Source organism: Herpailurus yagouaroundi, unplaced genomic scaffold (assembly GCF_014898765.1).
Source record: "Herpailurus yagouaroundi ecotype Mexico unplaced genomic scaffold, PumYag 192, whole genome shotgun sequence".
NCBI classification, from domain to species: Eukaryota; Metazoa; Chordata; class Mammalia; order Carnivora; family Felidae; genus Herpailurus; species Herpailurus yagouaroundi.
The window spans coordinates 25,175,815-25,186,780 of NW_024412423.1; the positions used below are offsets into that span (position 1 = coordinate 25,175,815).

The following is a 10,966-nucleotide window of genomic DNA, read 5'->3' on the forward strand; positions in this document are numbered from 1 at the left end:
GGCCGGTGCGGAAGAGGGGAAGCTCTGCGCGCGTCGCGACTTTCCATTGGCCCTCCGCGCCGCGGCCTACAATGAGCCCTCTGATTGGTCACGGCTGGGTTCGCGCTGCCTTGTGAGGTAGGTCCCGGGGCGGGGAAGTGGCGCCTTCCTTCCGGTCCCGCTAGCCGGGTGGAGGAAGCGGGCGGAAGCCGGTGATTCTCGCGAGGATTTACTCAGCTCCCGGCCAGCCTTGATTGGGGGTGTTTTTTAAAGGGCGAGGCGCAAGGGTCGTCGTCTTTTCAGTCCTTCCTTCGTGATTCTGGTGGGCGTCTGAAGGTCTGCGACGCGCGGCCAACCGCTCAGGCTGGGACGCATGACTTGAATTGCGTCTGAGAAGTCTGAAAGAAACGCCTTAGGCTTCGTGGCTTCATAGCTGACGAAGTGCTTCTGCCGACGTGCGTCACTGCTGCGCGGACTAGTGTTCAGGCTCCCAGCCCGGGTGTCCGGATTAGGAAACTTTCCCCGGGTCGACCGTGTCCCCGCCACCCGCAGGGGCAGGGAGCAGGTTCCAGCTCGTCTCAGTGCTAGGATGGGTTCATTTTGGACGTGGAACTTTATGGTGATGGGAGGAGAAAGCCGGGGTTGCGGGAGGTTGGAAACCTTGAAGTATTTGATTTTGGTCTGAGCTTTTGAGAACGGAGGTGGTGAGCGTTGAAGCAAAATGGGCAATTGTATAAGTTAGAACTTTATTTTTTTTTAATTGAGATTTTTAGTTGACTATGTCCCTCTTCACCTCAGTGGATTTATTCAAATATTTAGGCCCGAGCTGTGTGCCAGATCCAGTTTACCTGAGGATGCTGAGGTGAACCGGATAGAATAGTGCCTACCTTCGTGAAGCTTTTAGTTTCGTTGGGTTTATAACCATTTGTGATTGTACGCTTTTGTATAATAATTGTATAAATAACGTAGGTACCTCGGAATGCTGTGAGAGTGTAATAAAAGCGTGTAAAAAAAGAGCCTAATTTAGGAATGAACCCCAAAGAATGAGGAGTTTGTCGGGAGGCAGCATAACACTTTCGAGTGACTGCATAAAAGCCAATGTGCTGGAGCAAGATCAGGAATGGGGAAAGTGGCTTGAGACAGAGGGCAGATCATTTAGAGCCTTGAAAACCAGGTTTAGGAGTTTGACCTCTTTCTCTAGAGAACAGTGGACAGCTTACAGGGTTTAGATGGGAAATGACATGAAAGTACAGTTACGTTTTTAAGAATATGGTTCTGTTTGTATTTGAGAGAGCTGAAGTGGAAGCCTAGGGATCATTTTGGCTGCTCCAGTCATTCATGTGAGAGATAATTGTGGTTTAAACTAGGGTGATGACAGTGCAGGTAAAAGTGAATGATATATGGGGGTCAGAATGGATAGGACTGGGAGATGAATTGGATGTGGAGAAAGCAAGAATGCTTCTAGAGTATGGAAACAGATAGGAAAGATGAGCAGGTTTTGGGGGATGATTGAAAATTTCCTCTTGGGCCTATTAAATTTGAGATTGCTTATGAGACTTGCAAGAGGTGATGTTACTCAGGCATTTGAATTTGTGTCAGCTTTGAATCCTTTTTGCATGTTATCTCCACTTTGCCCACACCTTTCGAGACTGGGAAACTGAACCAAAGAAAGGTGAAACGGGCTTGCTCAGAATTACACAGCTAGTGTATGGCTTCCAGAGTCCATGTTCAGTGTCCAGTGCAGTTTGTTATACAGCAATCCCATGAGCTCTGTTTCCATAGCATGAGGACACATTTTCTACAGGACAGGTCTCTCTCCCAGCAAATTTTGAGTTCCCAGGGTGTTCTTTTGTACCATTTTGTAATTGGCCGCATATGTTCACTCATTACATAATACTGTACTTCCGTGTGCCATTCACGGTGTTTAGTAATGGACCTTCTTAAATAGTCAAACACTGCTACGGATGAGGTGTGTACCAGGTCCCAAGCTTTTCCCCACTTCATTCCTCTTGCCCCAATCTCTACTTTCTTCACTTGGTTGCCTTGATGGACCTGACTTCATTTTTATGTTTACAGTCTTGCTACAGGTCCATGTTTCATGACTTTACAGGCTTTCTGGACCACCTCACAGGCTTGCTTTTCTGTGTGATTCATCCTGAAATAAATTGGTAACCTCTCAGAATTGCTATTTGTCAGCCTTTGAATCCTTCAGACTTGTGGTTATTGAGATATGTAACTTGTTTCTTAGAATATTCTAGTTCCAGGCAGTTTAACTATAGCTCCCAAAGCTTACTTGCTTAGTTGCTGTAAATTCACGATCTCTGCATTTAGAATTAAAAATATGTGTCTTAGAAGCAAATCCTGGCATTGATCTCTAGCAGAAGAGATTTGAGAATAGAACAGATTTGAGAATGGAATAGAATGCTATTATCTTCAGCAAAGAGGTGGCTTTAAAAATTTTTTTTAAGTTTATTTATTTTGAGAGAGAGAATGAGCAGGGGGAGGGCAGAGAGAGAGGAGGACAGAGGATTCAAAGCAGGCTCCGTCCTGACAGCAGAGAGCTGATGTGAGGCTTTAATCATGAGATCATGACCTGAGCCGAAGTTGGAAGCTTAACCGACTGAGCCAGCCAGGCACCCTGAGAGGAAGCTTTTTAAATGCAGCCATGACCATCAGTGTTCAGGAAGAACCTCCTGCGATTAGAAGATACAGATTTTTTCAAAATATAACCTTTCTAGGCACAGGTTATCCTTTTCTGAAAAATGAAGGATTTGTACTTGACCTCAGACTACTTCTCCAGATCTAATGTTAGATAATAAAGCTAAATATTGGGGTATAGATGACATTTCTAGTTAATGGGTAGAGGTAGGGGAGGGAAGGAGAGAGATGGATTGTTTTGATGTTGTTGAAAACACCAGTAGCAACTTGACAGCACAGTGGTGTTAGGTATGTAATGAGGTAGTTGGTTGCTAAGATGGAGGCCAGTTTTGTTTTGTTTTTTTTCCTAAGTTATTGTTTTATTTTGAGAGTGTGTGAGTAGGGGAGGGGCAGGGAGAGGGAAAGAGAATCCCAAGAAGGCTCAATACTGTTAGCATGGAGCCTGACTTGGGGCTTGATTTCTCCTTAGATCTTGCCCTGAGCAGAAACCAAGAGGCTTAAGCTTAACTGATCCATCCACATGCCCCATGGAGGCCAGTTTTAAGAGTAGCCAAGGTAAAGAAAGCAGGGAAGGAATGGCTGTGGAAAGATACTAAGGGCTGTATCCTTTGACTCTTAAGGAAGTCAGTAGGGTTGTTAAAGGAAAACCCTCTGTAGCTAGGTAGCTTTAGGGTTGAACCCTGAGTTTGCTCCTTACCTTGGGCAAGTCAGTTAAATCTTGCAGAATATGTTTTTTATCTATAAAATGGGGATACTGCCTGTTTTGTAGGTCTATTGTTGGTTTAAATAATTAGTGCTGGGGCGCCTGGGTGGCTCAGTCGGTTAAGCGTCCGACTTCAGCTCAGGTCATGATCTCACGTTCCTTGAGTTCGAGCCCCGCGTCGGACTCTGGGCTGATGGCTCAGAGCCTGGAGCCTGCTTCCGGTTCTGTGTCTCCCTCTCTCTCTGCCCCTCCCCCGTTCATGCTCTGTCTCTCTCTGTCTCAAAAATAAATAAACGTTTAAAAAAAAAAATTAGTGCAAAGTGCCTAGTACCATTTACAGTGCCCGTGTCAACAATGAATGTTGATTCTCTTTTAGTTTCTCCTAATTTGTTCTGTCCTCTTCCATTGTTTTCACTATCCGTCTGTTGAACTGTTAGACTACTTCCGGCAGAAAATAAAGTTGAGAGCCTAAAGGTAGAGCATGTCCAAATTACAATTCTTAAGGGACTTTTTTTTCTCCTGCTGGAAAGAGGGAGACAGTAAAATGGCCTGTGGGATCTTTCCCCGTTTCAGTGGCTGGTGTGTTAATAATTGTTAGAAATTTGGAACTTTGCACAGTTGGGAGTTTAAAGTATTGGATGTTTATATGGGGAAGGTTGTGTGGGTGCCAAGGTTGTGTGTGTGTGTTGGTTTAGGGCCTAGAAATTGGGCCTTGGGCTGGTCGACATCTGATAGTCATTGGATAATGCCTCCCTTTCCAGTCAGTGTGGACATGAGATCACAAGTATGTTGTTCCTTTGTAGCAAGATTTTTATATGATGTTTTTATTTTATTAAAAATTTTTTTTCTTTAATGTTTCTTTTTGAGAGAGAGAGAAAGAGAGAAAGAGAGAGAGACAGACAGACATTGTGAGCAGGGGAGGGGCGGAGAGAGAGGGAGACACAATTCAAAGCAGGCCCCAGGCTGTAAGCTGTCAGGACACAACCTGACTCAGAGCTGGAACTCATGACCGTAAGATCCTGACCTGAGCGGAAGTCGGATGCCTAGCTGACTGAGCCGCCCAGGTGCCCCTGATTTGTTCTTACTTTAAATGGAAACTATTCAAGTTAATTTTTTCTTTCCTCTTTTTCTTTCTTTTCTTTCTTCCTTTCTTTCTTTGTTTCTTTCTTTTTCTTTCTTTCTTTTCCTTCCTTCCTTCCTTCCTTCCTTCCTTCCTTCCTCCCTTCCTTCCTTCCTTCCTTCCTTCCTTGAGGAAAGAGACTCCCAAGCAGGCTCTGTGCTCTCAGCACAGAGCCTCATGCGGGGGTCGACCTCACAAACTGTGAGATGAAGACTTGTAAACACAAAAACCGACTCAGCCACCCAGGTGCCCCCCAGATTTTCTTTTTCTTAAAAAAAGGAAAAAAAACCTATTTCTATGCCTAAAAAAACCCAATTAAAAGTAGTTAAAAATAATCTCTGGGTTAGGCTGTCTTTGAAGTGCTTACAACTGCATAATGTAGGTGAGCATCAGTAAAGGAATATGTACTCTGTCCTCAAGTTCTTGGATGTACTTAAGCATAATGAGTTTGAGGAATGCAGTTCTACCCATTCCATTCTTAAATAAATGAAGAAATCTTACAGTAAGTAAAAAACCAATGAAGAAAACCTAAGCCATAGTGGTGTAATATGAAACTCTTAAGATTTGTGTAAATTGATAAAAAGACACAGTTGTTTAACTGTGGAGTACACTGTGTAAAAGTGGCTTGAAGTGGTCAAATGCAAAGTATCATTTACTCCCCTGTGGATACAGGGGGTGCAATGTAACCTAGTGAGAGTGGGGGACTACAACTAAGGAATGACAGTTTTTTTCTATAAATGACCAAACATCTGTACATGAATTTGTAGTTTTGTTAAATTAAGCAGGCATTTACCATTATATTCTTTACCTTACAATGATTTTCAGCCTTAAGAAAAAAAATGCACATACAGGGTGCCTGGGTGGCTCAGTTAAGTGTCCGACTTCGGCTCAGGTCATGATCTCACGGTTCATGAGTTTGACCCCTGCATCAGGCTCTCTGCTGTCAGCACGGAGCCTGCTTCAGATCCTGTCCCCCCTCTTTCTGCCCCTCTACTGCTTGCATTCTTTCTGTCTCTCAAAAATAAGCATTAAAGGGGCGCCTGGGTGGCTCAGTCAGTTAAGCGTCTGACTTTGGCTCAGGTCATGATCTCACAGTCCATGGGTTCGAGCCCTGCATCGGGCTTCGTACTGACAGCTCAGAGCCTGGAGCCTGCTTCAGATTCTGTGTCTCCCTCTCTCTCTCTCCCTCCCCTGCTCATGCTCTGTCTCTGTCTCAAAAATAAAAACATTAAAAAAAAAATTTTTTTTAAAGCATTAAAAAAATTCAAGAGAATTCTTTCTCATTCTATTCTAGAATTTTTATTTTTTTATTTTTTAGAATCCCTTTTCCAAAGAACACTCACTAGCTGAAGTAGGTCTTCCGGTAACATGAAAGAATAGTTAGGAAGGTGAGACTGAACAATGCCCTTGGATCATTTGGGGAAAGGTAAGTGCTTAATATTTCCAGTGGTGCCTTTTTTTTTTTTTTTTTGACTCAATAGACACTTGTAGAATAGCGAGACAGATGACAATCTTTTAGTTCAATTCCATAAATACTTACTGGATACCAGTTTTCTCACACCAGGCTATGTGCTGAACAAGTTTAGATATAGTGTAGTCCTTACATTTGCAGTCTTTTTAAGGGGGAAAAAACCCCAAAGAAATGTTAAATATATAACAGTATAAAAAGTTGCTGTTCACAGGACAGGCAGAAATGAACAAGAATAAATTTGAACACACTTTTATATGAGTAAGAAAGGAAATTAAAGACTACTGGGTCTTTTTTTTTTTTTTTTTTTCCTTGTATGAGTACTTGTAACATCCTGGTAGACTTTTCTTTATTGAGGTGTAATTGACATATTTTCATATGTACAACATAATGATTCAGTATTTGTATATATTGTGAAATGATCACCACAGTAAGTTTAGTTAACGTCTGTCACCATAGTGAGTAGTTACCATTTTTTTTCGTGTGATGAGAACTTTAACATTTATTTTTCTTGTGATGAGAACTTTAACATTGCTTTACGGCAACTTTCAAATATGCCATATAGCATTAACTATAGTCACCATGCTGTACATTTCATCCCCAAGACTTATAATTGGAAGCTTGTAACTTTTGACCTCTAACACTTATGTCAGCCACTTCCTCTTCTCATCCCCCCTCATTTCTCACCTCTGCCTCTAGCAACCAGCAATCTGTTGTTTATATGTATGAGCTTGGGATTTTGTTTTTATGATTCCACATGTAAGTGAGATCATACAGTATTTGCTTTTCTCTTATTTGACTTAGCATAATGCCCTTGGGAACTATCCATGTTATCACAGATGGCAAGATTTCATTCTTTTTTATGGCTATATTTTATTGTATATATGTGTGTATCTTTGTGTGCATACTCGTGCATCACTTATATTTATTCATCCATCTTGACACTTAGATTGTTTCCATAGCTTAGCTATTGTTAATGCTGCAGTGAACACAGGGATGCACGTATTCTTTTGAATTAAGTGTTTTCATTTTCTTTGGATAGATACCCAGAAGTGGAATTGCTAGATTGTATGGTAGTTTTGTTTTTAATTCTTTGAGGAACCTCCATACTGAAGTAGCTGCACCAACGTACATTCCTACCAACTACGCACAAAGGTTCCCATTTCTCCACATCCTTGCGAACACTTGTTATTTCTTGTCCTTTTGATAATAGCCTTTCTGACAGGTATGAGATAATATCCCATTGTTTTTGACTTGCATTTCCCTGATAATTAGTGGTGTTGAACACCTTTTCATGTACCTGTTGGCCATCTGTCATTGGAAAAATGTTCAGATTCTCTGCCCTTTTTGGATTTTTTTTTAAACTATTCAGCTGTATGAGTTTTTAATATATTTTGAATATTAATCCCTTCTCAGGTAGGTTGCCTTTTCATTTTGTTAACTTCCTTTGCTGTGCATAAGCTTTTTGGTTTGATGTAGTCCCACTTGTTTTGTTTTGCTTTTGTTGACTTTGTTTTTGGTGTCAAAACCAAAAATCATCACCAAGACCAATGTCAAGGAGCTTACCACTTGTATTTTCTTCTAGGTGTTTATGGTTTCCAGTCTTACATGCAAGTTTTTAATCCACTTGTGTTGATTTTTGTGTAAGGTGTAAGATAGTGGTACAGTTTGTCTTTTGCATGTGGCTGTCCAGTTTTCCCAACACCATTTATTAAAGAGACTATTCTTGACTATGAGGGTCTTGTCAAAAGAACTTAAGAGCCAATAGGAAGAGTTTCCACAGGCCAAAAATAGAACAATTTGAGCATCATTAAGAACTACAATGAACTGAAACACAGAAGTTAAAAAAATCTATGAGCTCAACTGGGTGTTGTATGGAAACCAAATTGACAATAAATTATATTAAAACACGCATGCACACACACACACACACACAAATCTATGAGCTCACACTGGGTGCCTGGGTGTCTCAGTCGATTGAGCATCTGTCTCGGTTTTGGCTCAGGTCAAGATCTCACGATTTCATGAGTTTGAGCCCTGCACTGGGCTCTGTGCTGAGCGTGCTGAGCCTGCTTGGGATTCTCTCTTCCCCTCCCCCACTCACACTGTCTCTGTCTCTCTCAATAAATAAAAAAAATATTAAAAATCTGTGAGCTCACAGTGACCCCTAAGAAACCTCATTGGTTTAACCTTTGATTAATATTACAAAACCAACTCATAAAAGCAGTACATGAAGAATCCTTTTCTGTATGAACTGTACCTCAGGGTAACTAGGTACTTATGAGGGGAAGTTTTTCTCTACAGAGGTATTCCAAGTAAAAAGTGAAGAAAGACAAGTATTAATGAAATTAGAGATGTAGGCAATGATCATTAGCGGCTGCTAACGTCACAAATGAGCCAAGTAGAATTATGTACCATCGATGGATGTATATACCAACTGCTCTCATCAAGAAACTGAACTTGGGGGCATCTGGGTGGCTCAGTTAAGCATCCGATTCTTGATTTCAGCTCATCACAATCTCATGGTTTGTGAGTTTGATCCCCGTGTCGGGCTCTGCTGTAGACAGTGCAGGGCCTGTTTGGGATTCTCTCTGCCCATCCCCTTCTTGTGCATGCCCAAGTGCTCACTCTCTCAACCCTTTTTTTTTTTTTTAATTTATTTTAGAGTGAGAGAGCTGGGGAGGGGCATAGAGGGGGACAGAGTATTCAAAGTGGGCTCCACGATGACAGCAGCAAGACCATGATCTGAGCTTAAGTTAAATGTTGAACCCACAGAGCCACCCAGTTGCCCCAAATAAAGTGTTTTTTAAGTAAAATCTTAAAAACAAGTGGGAAAATTTGGACATCTGTTTGCTATTAAAGAAATGCTCACTTTTAAAAAAAGTTTGAGAGAGAATATGCAGGGGGAGGGGCATATTCAGATGTTTAACCGACTGAGGCACCCCAGGAGTTGCCCTTTTTTATGTGATCATGATATTGTTATATACTGCAAAATAATCCTTTTAGAAAACATTGAAATGTTAGAGTAAAATTCTTAGTGAAACCATCAGTGGGAAAGGCTTCATGGAGAGGGTAAATCAAGGATGTTTGAGAAATACAAAGGCATAATATGCACTGGCAAATAGCAAGGTAGACAGGGACCAGGAGGGTAGGACTTGAATTTAAGCTACACCAGGAAGGTAGAGGCAGTTGCCATTTAGGAAAGCTATCTTTCTTAATCCTTTTTTGGCCAGATTCCTTCAAAAAATTAGTAAATAAATGGACTTTTTTTTCCAGAAAAATTAATAGTCGTGCATTTTATGTTTTATGGACCTCCTGAAATTGCTCATGTGGACTCCCCACTCCCCTGTTGTTCCAAATTCCCACCCTCTGGGACAGGTGCTCTAAGAACCTAAGAGCCTGTGATTTAGATGGAACTTTAAAAATTTTTTAAGTAGGCTCCACATGCAGCATGGGGCTTGAATTCAAGACCCTGAGATTGAGCGTCCCATGCTTCACCATTGAGCCAACCAGATGCCCTTGGGCGTTGCTTGTTTCCTGATCTCAGAGTTGAAGTTCATAATTATTGAATGTTGGTTCAACTGCAATGTTCTTTTTAGGGTCAAGATTTCGGTTTCCTGACCTGCTGCAGCAGAAATGGGTTGGTGATTGTGCTTTGTATTAGGCTTAACCATTTCAAATTGCTGATACTCAACTGTTGCTGACCAACTGAAATGGCTTTCAGTGGTTCTTTCTGGGATTGCTAAATTACCTTCATGCTGTACACAGATTAAGAAATGTAGGTCACCCTATAGCTTCTTCTATCTGAAGTTTTCACCCATTTTACCATCCTGATAACTAGAGGACAAAAAAGAAATACAGCCCTTATATGGAGTCAGTTGAAGTGCCTGTGAAACAGTGAAGTGCCTTTGCCTGAGTCAGCGTATTTCCAAGGTCTAGGCTGTCTCTTCACCTCTGATCTTCTCATATACCATCTAGAAGAATTTGCTTTTATCTTTCTTGCTATGTAATCTCTAGGTTATATCTAAAATTAGGGCACCTGGGTGGCTTGGTCGGTTAAGCGTCGGACTTCGGCTCAGGTCACGATCTCACGGTCCGTGAGTTCAAGCCCCGCGTCAGGCTCTGTGCTGACAGCTCAGAGCCTGGAGCCTGTTTCAGATTCTGTGTCTCCCTCTCTCTCTGCCCCTCCCCTGTTCATGCTCTCTCTCTGTCTCAAAAATAAATAAACGTTTAAAAAAAAAAATTAAAAAAAAAATAAAGCCACATCCATGAATTACTTATTGTAAGTGTCTTCATAATGAAGTGTGGAGCACAGCATCTTAGTCTCCCTGGTAATTGATGCATTAATAGACCTAATACATGTGTGGCCTTTCTTTCTACCAGAAATATGTACAGGACTCAAGGAAATCAACAGGTGAATCCAAACAAAGGCTATTCTGTAAATGAAATGGCCAATACTCTTCAAAAATGGCAGTGTCCTAAAAAGATATGGCAAAGGAACTATTCCTAGCTAAAATGAAATGTAACCCCTGACGAATGCCACATGTGATTTTTGACTGCTGACAACTCCGGGAAATCACCAAAATGGCAAAGATGTGATTTTAAGTTGGGAAAACTACTTAGAAGAATCCAACTAGTAAATTATACTAAGTGGTAGAAGTGGAGAAGGTGGTTCTGGATGTACTTTGATGGTCATTAAAATTTGACTTTTTTAGATTAGGCAAGAAGCACATTAGGATAATTAAGAAGCACATTTAGGATAATAATTGGTAAGATCCCTTAGGAAGGGAAACCACAAGTTTCTTTTGGAACCTATCAAGCAGTTGTCACCACAAAAGGGAGACTATGTGCAAAATAAAAAACCTTTTGTCTTTGAAGGTTGTTTGCACCATCAGTTTTACTGGTAGGAATTGAAATACTGCTCTAGGTGTTCAATATACAAGGGGTAGCTGAGGCAGTGTCTTTTCAAGCACTGCTTTAACCTGATGCCAAGGATAAATCTTTAATAAAAAGCCACTAGTTCTTAAGTGGTGCTTTA

The 10,966-nt window shown here is 41.3% G+C and overlaps 1 long non-coding RNA gene across 1 annotated transcript in view; it reads left to right on the forward strand.

Moving 5' to 3' along the window:
• The first annotated feature begins 15 nt into the window (after positions 1-15).
• LOC121010776 (uncharacterized) overlaps positions 16-10,966 on the forward strand; it is an 84,118-nt gene continuing 73,167 nt past the window's right edge. Inside the window, exon 1 of the long non-coding RNA XR_005781361.1 lies at positions 16-117. This is a non-coding gene — a long non-coding RNA (uncharacterized LOC121010776). The remainder of the gene's footprint in view (positions 118-10,966) is intronic.